Genomic DNA, 13,838 nt, shown 5'->3' on the forward strand with positions numbered 1-13,838 from the left:
TTTTGTCAATATATTAAATTGAGTTCAAGGGTTGAGTGATGTGTGATATTCTCTCCTGGGTTATAAATATGTTATCTCACTAACTTTTGCATTAGCGTCATATAAATACCTTCTCCTGTGGATTCCAGTCTTTCTTCGGCCTTTTTCAGACATGTTCTAAGTGCCATGTTAGAAAAGAAACCCCTGAATTTAACATGTCCACATACTTTTGTCCACATAGTGTATTTCAGGTACATTTTCTGTTCCTTACCTGTAACAGTAGATGCATGAAAATCTGCACCCACTGGCTTCCTGCTAAATTGGCTTTAGGTGCAACATATTTGACTCAATTTTAGCTCAAGTGACATTTTCTTCTCTTGAGTAACACGGCAGAATGTGATAAAATGTCTGGGATACGATCAGAGTTATCTGTTTTTAGCCAGAGGACCGGAGCTGGCGGTTGAATCACAGCCGTAGAACTCATGGAACAAAAGGCCACGAAGGCGTAGGCTTCAAAGCTCTGGGTGTGTTCTGTAGTGTCATGTCTTATTCTGATTAAGACTCGCACAGCAGGAGGTCTGGATTTATCCGACCTCTGATCTGCTGCGATAAAACCAGTCAGGGAAGCGTCTGCTGGTGCACATCTACATGCGACGTCCTGTGGAGAAACAAGAGGAAAAGATGTTCTCAGTGATTCCTTGTGAAACTCGGACGTCTCAGAAATAATTAAGATCCACTTTAAAGTCCCACTGTTATCATTTGAGTATTTTATTCTTTCCATCTTCAACTATAGTTCCAGCTAAAAGTTCTGGTTTTCCAATCCCATCCAACTTTAAAACAACCGCAGTGGACCAAACTACTGCACAGAAGAAGAAATAAAACCAAAAATAAAAGAATAAAATACAATAGATTAAAAGACATAAAACTACAAAAAAAAAAAGAAAACAGTACTGTACAGAAGAATAAATACAACCAAAAGTAAAAGAATAAAATACAAGAATAGATTAAAAGACACTGAAATGTACAAAAAAAGAAAACAGTCCTGTACAGAAGAAGAAATAAGACCAAAATAAAAGAATAAAATTCAAGAATAGATTAAAAAACATTAAAATGTCTAAAAAAAGAAAGCAGTGCTGTACAGAAGAAGAAATAAAACCAAAATAAAAGAATAAAATACAAGAATAGATTAAAAAACATAAAAAGTTGTACAACTGAAAAAAAAAAAAGAATAAAAAATGATTTTAAAAAAAATAGAATAAAAAAAATACATTCAAACGTGTCACATGGTTTCAAAAGACAAGGAGGAAAGATTTTTGACACAAATTGACTCCTTTATTTGCTTTTAAAAGTCTTGGAACCTTTGGCGTTCTGGTTTTGGTCTGCGGGCCGTATGTTTGACACCTCTGCATTAGGTCACATGACACAGAGAACATAAATGAACAGAGTGGGTGTGGCCTGACAGCCCCTGTCATCATCAGACCGTTGAAGTACAGATGAGCGGCGGCAGTTTAACGCTCCAGCAGAGTCAGAAGAATCCCATAAACAGACGCACAGTTCTTACTGTGCTTCAGTTCACCGTCACAAAAACACTCCAGACACACTCAGGTCATCAGCGGCCGGCGTGGCGTTGGACGGCAGAAGCTGTGATCAGACTCTCCAGGACTGACGTGTCTCCCACATTCACTGTCCTGCTCACACGTGGATGCTGAAGCTTCACTGGGATCAGATTAAGGTGTGATTTACAGACCGACAGGAGACGAAGAGCTGCCGCAGCTGAATGATTACTGCTGCACAGAGGAAACCATCTGGGCGTTTGGACGTCCTCAGGCCCTGGGTGAGACAAAGTGTCTATGAACGGAGACGATTTAGTCCTGTGGTGAAGGAGTGGGCGTCCGGTTACGATGATTCATCACAAAGGACTAAAAAAAAAAAAAAAAAAAAAAAAGTGGAACAACAGCTGAAGGTGTAAAGTAGGAGTGTCAGAAGGAAGGCCCAATAGGTGCTGTGCACTATTTTTTCTAGTCTTTGTCGTATTTCTCCCATTTTTATGTTTAAACTTAACCCTGTCAATGATTAAAAACCAATGTAAATAACAGGCAGGTTGGGACTGACTTTTCTAACACCTCTATCCTTTGCTTACATCGCTGGCACTAACTTTCATCTGAACCAAATTGTCGACAGTCTCGGAATTCACGAATGTCCCCATGCAAACCTGCAGATGTGAATTCAGAGGTATGCACAGATCCACAGATGGGGGGGGGGGTCCATGCCATACTCAAAGTGAAACTTAAGACACTCATAAGACGGGGGATCAATAAATCGTAAGACAAGGGCTGGGGGAGATGAATAGAATGGGGGATAATTCGTAAGAGCAGGGAAGGAAGTTCTAAGTACTGTGACGTACCTCTCTCTCTCTCTGGTACGCACAAGCCGCACAACAACTGCAGGTGCCAACGTACATGTTCAACTGCCTCTTAATCGATTAGGTTTGTTTCATTCTACAGTCTGATGGAGTTTCCCATTTGCCATAAATCCTCTCCCATGTTTGTGTGATTGGCCCCTATCCATGGTCCTGAAACTTAATTAGACCATCTCCCACATTGCAGGTATGGCTGAAAATTAAATGTTTCATGTAGTTTTAGTTTGCATTAAAGATGTATGTCCAACTGTTGGACATGTAACAGGGCCTACCATTAACTTCAAAAAGAATTAGGCCTGTTGATTGTTTGCTTTTTCATGATTAACCCCCCCTCTATTTTTTTGACAAATTACACCTTAATTATAAGTAAAGGAACATCAAAGCCGAAGACGACATCGGACACAGTGTCTTTACAATTTCTCATGGTCTATCAGCCAGTTACTAATGATCATGTAAAAGTGAGATGAAAACAATGTAAAAGACGTAGTTTTGTAAATTTCGGTCCAGAGGAGACACATTTATCTTTTGAGTTTGAAGCTGAAGGCGTTTTGGAGTTAGATGATGGTAATACATCCTAACACTGACATGAATGTGAATGTGCTAAAAATCAGAAAATGAGGAAGTGAGGCCTAAACCCAAGTAGGAAAAACAGTAGTTGCTTTTCCATCGGACATCTGCGCAAAACTTTACCGATATTTACTATATGTCGAAAAAACAGAAGTGTGTAATGTCGGTTTTTCCAATAAATCACAAATGCAATGATTTGTTTATTTAGCATCACGAGATGACACAAGAAGTCATTCCATAAACATGGCGACGAACGTAAATATGGTGTTGATTTACAGATATATTCATTATTATTATATATTACTCCTTTATCTCGTACTAAATTACAAAATGATTGGGTTTGCTGGTGTGTCCATACATGAGAACACGTTTCTTCTTCACTTGTTGTAACGTCCGTCAACATCAGTTTTTTTATTCATGTGACTCTAGTTGCAGAAAAAGGTCTTTCCATTGCAGTTTTGTGTGATATACCATTTGCGCTACACCTAAAAAAAACCACCTCTTGCCAGGGCAAAGACTTTCAATCGAAAAATGAGAGGTTTGGTGAAATTGTCGTTTTTCCATTAGGTACATTTGTATGTGCAAGTTACATTTGCACAATTTAAGGGTCAATGGAAAAGCGACTATTGGCCAAGTCTGGAGATATAAACCAAAACATTATTCTTATTTTCATATGATCATACATGAGCAAAAACATACTTGTGAATATTTTACACCTCTGAGATCCAGACCTTCTCCTCTATGTCATAAAATGTGATGTTCTGTCTCTTTTTGATAAAACAGGATAGTTTTATGAAGCACAAATGCACAGAAAAATTAAATGAACCCACCCTACTTATTCACCTGGACCTGGGTTCAGACTGGTCTTCATGGTCTTAGAGGAAACCACTGGTCCTCATTAACACCTGGAGTTTGGAGAAGAGCCTGTGGACAGTCCACCTCTGCAGACATGGACCCTGGACAGACAGAAGACCGACACCATCCAGCAGAGAACGCAGCATCAGGATTCTGGACCGGTCTACATCATGGATTGAAGTAAATTCTGGTTTTCCACTTCGATGCCGGGTCCATGGGATCCACCGGGGCCTGGATGATGAGGTGGGATTAAAGGGTTAATGGACTCACCTCTGGATTTATGGAATTATGAGGTGATCCTCGTCTTACTGGGGTTAAACCTTGGACCTGCTCCTGGTGTTTTCAAAGAAATGGATAAAAGTGTGTAAAAGCACAACCAAGTCTGATAAAAAATCTGATAAAAGCTGGTGTGTAGACAGGAAAAAATAACATACAAGGAAAAATAGACTGTTTTAACCCAATACAGTATATGGACAAAAGTATGTGGACACACTGAATTCAGGTGTTTCTTTTCTAACAGGGGTCTGGGATATAAAACAATAATGACTAATGTCAGAATATAGTTTTATATTGGGATAAATATCATTGCATTGGTTAGTTTGGTTTAAATTCTCATAAACTCTAGCAGTTATTTATGTTGCTTTTAACTACATAGTCTCTTCATCATGGGTCTTGGGTTCATCTGTAATGTTTCCTTTTATCCATTTTTCTTTTGTTCTGTTTTGTTTTGTCTCTGTTTTTGTCTGTTGGGGCCTCTTGCCAGGTCATCATTGTGAATGAGGAGCTGTTCTCAAATGATTTTACCTGGTAAAATAAATTTAAAAAAAAAAATCTATTTATCTTTGCTTCCAAAATGACTAGTGCTGCCGCGTTCAGTCGACGTAATCGACCATGAAAATGAGTCGACGGCAATTTTTTTTTGTCTGAATTTTGCTTCATTCAAGATTTTTTTTTGCTTAATTCAAGCAAAAAATCTGCCAATGGAACAAGTGAAAATTATTTTGGTAAGATTTCTTGAAATCAGATTTTCCAGATCTATTGTCTAAAAATCAGTTCGTATATCTCACTGAAAAGTTCTTCTTTAGGTGTTTGTATTATTTTAAGTGTGATGAGATATTTGGACTAGAAATGACAAAAATACACTTGGTAAGATTTTGATTTTTTCCTGTGAATCCATGACTGATGTTCTACCTGTAAATTTTTTAAAGTATTTTTCATGTTCTGACTGTAAATAATAAATGGGTTTAATGAGAGAAAAATCTCCCACTAAACTTTAAGGAAATATTGATGTTTATATCTCAAAGAGGACATCTTACAGCTATAGACATGATGTGTCCCAATATTTTTGTCCATATAGTTTATAAACAATAATATTTACCTATAAAGTTTAATCAATGCAATATTTATTATATTTAGACATGATGTGTCCCAATATTGTTGTCCATGTAGTTGATAATTTGAGGTCAGTTAAACCGTCTCCAGGGGTAACGAGGATCTCAAGCCTCGTTTTATGGTGGAGTTTGATTCAGAATGTGGTTCTTGTCAACAGGAAACAGCTCTGCATCTGTCGTATTAGCAGGAATACAGAGCCTGTGAAAGCTTTTTTTTTTTTTTTTTTTTAGCACATAGCAGTTTAATACAATGTTGATTTCAAATATAAAAGAAACCAAAAAAAGCTTGACAAAAAGCTTTTGAAAGCTGTGAAAGCTTGAATCCACAGGAGTGTTTTTTTATTTATAAAATCATGGGATGGAATACTTCTAGAACCCAAAAAAGAGTTTGTTCGAGGTGCTCTTTGGAAAAATGGATTCATAAAGTAGACGACAAACAGGGAGAAAACTCCAAGGCACTCTGTTTAAGCATTAAAATGCCTTTATTCAGAATAATTCATAGAATGCTTAAACATAGTGCCTTGGAGTTTCCTTCCTGTTTGTCATCTTGTTTTGTTTGTTTTTATCCATGACTGATTTTAAATGTTCTACCTCTAAATTTCTCAAACATTTTTCATGCTGACTGTAAAACTAACCATCTACTTTCTTCCCATCTCACCGAGGAAGAAAAATCTCCCATTAAACTATTTATGTCCATATAGTTTATAAACAATATTTACCTATAAAGTTTAATCAATGCAATGATATTTATTATACTTAGACATGATGTGTCCCAATATTTTTGTCCATAAAGTTGATAATTTGAGGTCAGTTAAACCATCTCCAGGGGATCTCAAGCCTCGTTTTAAGATGGAATTTGATTCAGAATGTGGTTCTTGTCAACAGGAAACAGCTCTGCATCTGTCATATTAGCAGGAATACAGAGCCTGTGAAAGCTTTTTTTTTTTTTTTTCACTTGTTCCATTGGCAGATTTTTTTTTTTACTTAATTCCAGATTTTTTTTTTGCTTAATTCAAGCAAAAAAAAAAAAAAAATCTGCCAGTGGAAGAAGTGAAAATTATCTTGGTAAGATTTCTTGAAATCAGATTTTCCAGATCTACTGTCTTAAAAAAAAATTCTTGTATCTCACTGAAAAGTTCCTCTTTAGGTGTTTGTATTATTTTAAGTGTGATGAGATATTTGGTCTAGAAATGACAAAAATACACTTGGTAAGATTTTGATTTTTTCCAGTGAATCCATGACTGATGTTCTACCTGTAAATTTTTTAAAGTATTTTTCATGTTCTGACTGTAAATAATAAATGGGTTTAATGAGAGAAAAATCTCCCATTAAACTTTAAGGAAATATTGATGTTTACATCTCAAAGAGGACATCTTACAGCTGTAGACATGTGTCCCAATATTTTTGTCCATGTAGTTGATAATTTGAGGTCAGTTAAACTGTCTCCAGGGATTACAAGGATCTCAAGCCTCGTTTTATGGTGGAATTTGAATCAGAATGGGGTTCTTGTCAACAGGAAACAGCTCTGCATCTGTCATATTAGCAGGAATACAGAGCCTGTGAAAGCTTTTTTTTTTTTTTTTTTAATTTTCACTTGTTCCATTGGCCAATTTTTTGCCTAATTCAAGATTTTTTTGCTTAATTCAAGCATAAAAAATCTGCCTATGCAACAAGTGAAAACTATCTTGGTAAGAGTTCTTCAAATCAGATTTTCCAGACTGTCTAAAAATAAGTTCTTATATCTCACTGAAAAGTTCCTCTTTAGGTGATTCTGTCTAATTTAAAGTGTGATGAGATATTTGGTCTAGAAATGACAAAAATACACTAGGCAAGATTTAGATTTTTGCAGTGAGTGCAGGAGCTTTGGGTCAAAAAGGCTTCATTGACTTCCACTGAAACCATCTCACATGGTTCATTGTTACAGCTCAACACTAGGACGCCATTATTTCAGTGGACATAAGAGCGAATCGCTGAGACAAAGATAAAAAGAACAAACACAACCATTCCTGTTCTGCGTATTTTTTACCCTCTTACTTTATTTACTCCACGAGAGGAGCTTAAATATTTTACAGAGCGAGAACATCAGTTTGATTATTTACAAGATATAATAAATGACGTACAACTCACAATGTCTGCTTGTGTTTGGAGGAGGAAGGTGGAGATGGGGAGGGGATGGGGGTTGAAATAAATGAACAACTACAGTAACTTGATACGGTTGTGTTAAAAAGACGCAGAGGACCCCCGTCCCTCAGGACCGCCGTGACATAACGGCCGATTCAACGACATGTGCAGCCGCTGTAGAAGCCACGGAAAAGCCCGTTTGTCCACGGAGGTGAAACAGTCGGACCGAAGAAACGCAGAAAACCACCGTCTGCAGTGGTGGACCAGCCTGTCCTCCTGTCAAAGACTGAAGAAACACACAGAACCACCGTCTGCAGCAGTGGACCAGCCCGTCCTCCTGTCAAAGACTGAAGAAACAAACAGAACCACCGTCTGCAGCAGTGGACCAGCCCGTCCTCCTGTCAAAGACTGAAGAAACACACAGAACCACCGTCTGCAGCAGTGGACCAGCCCGTCCTCCTGTCAAAGACTGAAGAAACAAACAGAACCACCGTCTGCAGCAGTGGACCAGCCCGTCCTCCTGTCAAAGACTGAAGAAACACACAGAACCACCGTCTGCAGCAGTGGACCAGCCTGTCCTCCTGTCAAAGACTGAAGAAACAAACAGAACCACCGTCTGCAGCAGTGGACCAGCCCGTCCTCCTGTCAAAGACTGAAGAAACAAACAGAACCACCGTCTGCAGCAGTGGACCAGCCCGTCCTCCTGTCAAAGGCTGAAGAAACAAACAGAACCACCGTCTGCAGCAGTGGACCAGCCTGTCCTCCTGTCAAAGACTGAAGAAACAAACAGAACCACCGTCTGCAGCAGTGGACCAGCCCGTCCTCCTGTCAAAGACTGAAGAAACAAACAGAACCACCGTCTGCAGCGGTGGACCAGCCTGTCCTCCTGTCAAAGACTGAAGAAACAAACAGAACCACCGTCTGCAGCAGTGGACCAGCCCGTCCTCCTGTCAAAGACTGAAGAAACAAACAGAACCACCGTCTGCAGCAGTGGACCAGCCCGTCCTCCTGTCAAAGACTGAAGAAACAAACAGAACCACCGTCTGCAGCAGTGGACCAGCCCGTCCTCCTGTCAAAGACTGAAGAAACAAACAGAACCACCGTCTGCAGCGGTGGACCAGCCTGTCCTCCTGTCAAAGACTGAAGAAACAAACAGAACCACCGTCTGCAGCGGTGGACCAGCCTGTCCTCCTGTCAAAGACTGAAGAAACAAACAGAACCACCGTCTGCAGCGGTGGACCAGCCTGTCCTCCTGTCAAAGACTGAAGAAACAAACAGAACCACCGTCTGCAGCAGTGGACCAGCCTGTCCTCCTGTCAAAGACTGAAGAAACAAACAGAACCACCGTCTGCAGCGGTGGACCAGCCTGTCCTCCTGTCAAAGACTGAAGAAACAAACAGAACCACCGTCTGCAGCAGTGGACCAGCCTGTCCTCCTGTCAAAGACTGAAGAAACAAACAGAACCACCGTCTGCAGCGGTGGACCAGCCTGTCCTCCTGTCAAAGACTGAAGAAACACACAGAACCACCGTCTGCAGCAGTGGACCAGCCTGTCCTCCTGTCAAAGACTGAAGAAACAAACAGAACCACCGTCTGCAGCAGTGGACCAGCCTGTCCTCCTGTCAAAGACTGAAGAAACAAACAGAACCACCGTCTGCAGCAGTGGACCAGCCCGTCCTCCTGTCAAAGGCTGAAGTGCAGTGCAGTCGGGGCTTCTACAGCGGCTGCATCCAACATGAGGCTTTAGTTAATGCTTAAAGACGCGTCAGTTTCCAGTTCAGTGTTCAGAAATAATCCAACACATGCACCAGGTTTGAATTTGACCTGGTATTTAGCCTTTATCACCTGGATATGTCGTTACATATTGCGTCTATTTCTTTTATCTGTAGGATAGAGTTAGCCTTTTTGTACACTTTATAGGTATTTGTATATTTTAACATTTTATCTTTGTAGTCTGTAAATGTTTCCAGTGATTATATGTGTTTTCTGTGTGTGTAAATGCTGTTATTGTTGTAAAACTGGAATTATGTGACTGGTCTGACTTCAAAGACAGACCCCCCCACCTCAGTGGGACTAACCTGGTTAAATAAAAGTTAAATGAACATAAAAATAAAAAAGTTTTGGTATGTTTTTCCAGTATATATTTTATGTATAATTTTGTGTGATTTTTTTATAGTGTTTATAAGTGTTTTTTGCTGCTAAACTGATTTTCATTGTTCCTCTAACAGTAGTCACTTTTCCATTGACCCTCAGATTGTGCAAATATAACTTGTGCATAAAAAAATTGCCTAATGGAAAAAAACGACAATTTCCCAAAAACTCTTGTTTTTGATAAAATGTTTTTGCGCTGGCAAAAGGTGGTTTTTTGGGCTTAGCGAAATTGGTATATCGCGCAAAACTGCAACGGAAAGACCTTTTTCTGCAACTAGAGTCACATGAACAAAAAAAAAAAAAAAAGGATGTTGACGAATGTTACAACAAGAGAAGAGTTTTATAAGAAACATGGTGCGATATGTGTGGACACACCAGGAAACGGAATAATTCTTTTATTTAGTATGAGACAGAGGGGTAATATATAATAATAATGAATATATCTGTAAATCAACACCATATTTATGTTTATGGAATGACTTCTCGTGTCATCTCACAATAATTAATAATCAAATCATCACATTTGTGATTTAACGGAAAAACCAACATTACGCACTTCTGTTTTTTTTGACATTTAGTAAATATCGGTAAAGTTTTGCGCAGATGTCCAATGGAAAAGCCACTAGTGACAATAAAGAACTATTCTATTCTATTCTATTCTATTCAGTTTAACTCCTTAAAAATAGAATTAGACCAAATGGATCAAAACTTTGTGATGAAATGAGGAAGTTGGATGGATCTCATTCTATTTAGAATAGAATAGAATAGAATAGAATAGAATAGAATAGAATATTGTCATCGTTAGAGGAACAATGAAAATCAGTTTAGCAGCAAAAACACTTACAGAACAAAAAAACAAAATTATACTGAAAATATATACTGAAAAATATTGACAATTTCCAAAAACTACAAAGATAAAATATTAAAATATACAAATACTATTAAATACTACTAAAATATATAAAACTCTAACTCTATTCACAGGTAATAGAACTATACAAGAGGAAGTCGGACACACCCACGCAGCAGCAGCAGCAGAAACTCATTCTTATTTAATCCAACAGAGCGAAGAGACAAGGAAAAGGACCAAAGTGAAAGCAGAGAATCAGACGACGCTAACCGACTTAACTTCAGTCGACTGCAGCCTCAGCCTCAGCTCCTCCCCGGAGGAGACGCAAACGCTGAATAATTCATCAGCCTCGACCGAATAAATACAAAAACATCCACTAAGGGAGATGTATCACCTCTGTTATAGCACGACCGCACACAAATAAAGAAGCCATTCAGCGACGTTCACACGGAGCCCAGCGTCAACCAGTGAGTCTGATCCACGTGACGGAGGTGGAGAGGAATATGTGGAACATGTGGAACCCGAGCAGAAACGGAGGTAAACGGTACGAGGTGTGTACCGTTTATGGATAAAACACACTACAGATGAAGTTCGGAAGCATCTGGACATTTCAGTAGCTAGAGTTGATCAAAACTAAGCCAACGAACAACAATAAATTAAGATAAATCCCCAAAATCCCACAGTGCGTTTACATCCCATCTTAACCCTCCATTTTCCCGCCCATTAAAGTCCTTCGAAACACCCGAAGTGTGTCATATACGCAGAGCTGAAGTAAAGTTGAAATGTTTTTCATACAGTTTGTTTTAACTTGTTTACATTTTTTTTGTATTTCATCAACAAAAATACCAAATACAATAACGGTAACATTTTTAACCCTTTAAATCCTATGTTTGTAATGTAAAAACAAACCATCTATTTTGATGCAAAACACTTTTTTCTTAAATTTTCTACCTAAAAATTTGATTACTTTTTTTTCCATCCTGGCATATATCAACGATTAACACCAACGTCAGTTAATATGCATTATTATTTTTTGCGCTAGGTCGAATATTAAATGCTAAAATATGTTAAAACTCAATCGGTCACCCAAGTGAGTAAACAATGCACATTAAAGTAATTATTTAAGGAGAAGAGGTGGGAGTTTATAAGTTATACTTCTTCTCGCTCCTTTCTAATATGTTATATGTCTTATGTTTAAATGTTTTATTTATTTTCTTCTGTTTTGACATTAATAAAATAAATAAGTACATCAAACCAATCAATCAGTGTAGGATGTTAGTGTAGTAATTTTCCGTTGTTTATAATGTACTGATTTTATAATTTTTTTGGATGGGTCAGAATTTTAAAAAAACATGTAAAAATGAATAACTTTTGAATTCTTACCTAAGACGAACTGTAAATAATGTGACCTTTTATAATGTGTGCATAATATGCTCACCTGGATAAAGGTTAATACACATCTAATGTCATTTTATTCCATTTTCATCTGTTGTCGTTTTTGTCCTATTGTGTCTTTTCAACAGTATTTGTGTCTTTTTATCATTGTATTTGTCATTTTATTAGTTTTTCTAATTTATTGTATTTTTCCATCATTTGCCGTTTTGTCTCCTTTTTAATTTCTTTTGTTGTCAGTTTTATCTTGTTGCATCATTTGCACCGTATTCATCTTGTGTCATTGTTATTGTTTTTGTCTTGTGTCTTTGGTGCTGTTTCATTGTAATTTTTTTTCTTTTGTGTACTTTGCAATTGTTTAATGCTTTTGTCATGTTTTTTGTGCCATTTCGTTAGTTTTATAGTTTTGTGTCCTCTGTTGTTTTCGCCTTTTGTCATTTTCATCTTTGTTGATCTTTAATGTGGCCTTTTTTGTGTATTTTACATTGTCTTTCTACATATTCATATTTGTTTCTATGCATCTTTTATGTCCTTTTTGTCATGTTGTGTCTTACATGCATTTCATCTTGTATTTTTATTTATATCGCTTTCACCTTGTGTTGTTTTTATCAGTTGTCATTTTATGTTCTTTTCATTTTTATGCCTTTTGTTGTTTTTATCTTGTCACTTTCGGTTTGTTACGTCATTTGTCATTTTTTTTGCATCTTTATGTTGTTTTCATTCATTTGTCATGCATCATTTTAGCCTTCGTGTGTTATTTTATGTTATTGTTGTGTTGTCTTGTATGTCACTTTTGGTTTGTTACATCATTTTTTGCATCTTTTTGTTTTTTTTCATCCCACTATGTCTTTTCTGACGAGTTTAAAACCACAAATGAATATCTCAGTGTATCAGGATAATAACTAATCGACTAATATGAGTATTTTTAGCCACAATTTCATCATTTGTATAAGAGTTTACATCCATGTTATTCTTCTTCTTCCCTGTTTTTCCTCATACATTACATGCAGTTGCGTTTCAGGGGAACAGTCATCCATTTTTCATACTCTTCCACTTGTGGGAAATCCACTGTTTGTGTGTCTGCAGATAATATTTTCCTCTTCCCTCATGCTTTTGTCAGATGGCTTCAGATTTATGAGTGCAGGTTTTTGGATATCCGTCTCTGATGAGCAGCTCTCATCTTCCACACTGATGGAGGGGAATAAAAGTTAGTCTGTGCTGATGTACGGGATTGAACTTTACCAAAATCGGATGTGTTTTAAACATAACTGTCTCCATTCTTTTCTGTCTGACAGTTTCGTCGCAGTGTCAGTAGGGAATACTCCCAAGTCGAGTCTTTCTTTTCGTATTTTTCTCATGCAGTGCAGCACAAACTAAATGGATTCAGTGTTGTGTTACAGTGTCGACAGACGTGTACAAACCTGGACAAACTAAACTGAAAGTCTGGGTGTGGAAAGATAAAACTAGAGGAGGGGTTTAATTCAGGGGCCACATACAGACTAATATGATCTGAAATGGGCTGGACTAGAAAAACAATACTGAAAAAAAGTATAATTAGATTTTTAAAATGTTTACATCTACAGCCTATCCTTTAAAAAATGTGGACGTGATCCATGAACCTGAAATTTCTTTAAAAAAATAATTGCAATTTTAACAATATTATGCCTCAGCTTATCATTTAATAACAGACATACTATTGATAAAATTCCACTTATTTCTGTAAAGACATCTCATTTTGTTCAAGTTATTCACATTTTTTGTGAAAGGATACTTTGTGAATGCAAACTATTTAATGTAAGTTTACTTTCTTTTTTTTTTATACACACTGAAACAAATACAAAAGTTTGGAATTGCCATTATTTATAGGTTATGTTATTATTTTACTAGTTCGTTCATATTGGTCTGTATGTGGAACCTAAAGTATAATTAATTTGACATCCTTGATGGTAAATATCTTCAGTGTAATTTTTGCATTTTACCACCCAGTTTCCACCCACAGGCCAAACTGGACACATTGGTTGGCCGGTTTTGGCCCACAGGCCGTATGTTTGACACCCCTGCACTAGAGGTACACTGTATGGACCAATTTAATTCAGGTGTTTCTTTTCCAACAG

Source organism: Sphaeramia orbicularis, chromosome 21 (genome assembly GCF_902148855.1).
Source record: "Sphaeramia orbicularis chromosome 21, fSphaOr1.1, whole genome shotgun sequence".
Taxonomy (NCBI): Eukaryota; Metazoa; Chordata; class Actinopteri; order Kurtiformes; family Apogonidae; genus Sphaeramia; species Sphaeramia orbicularis.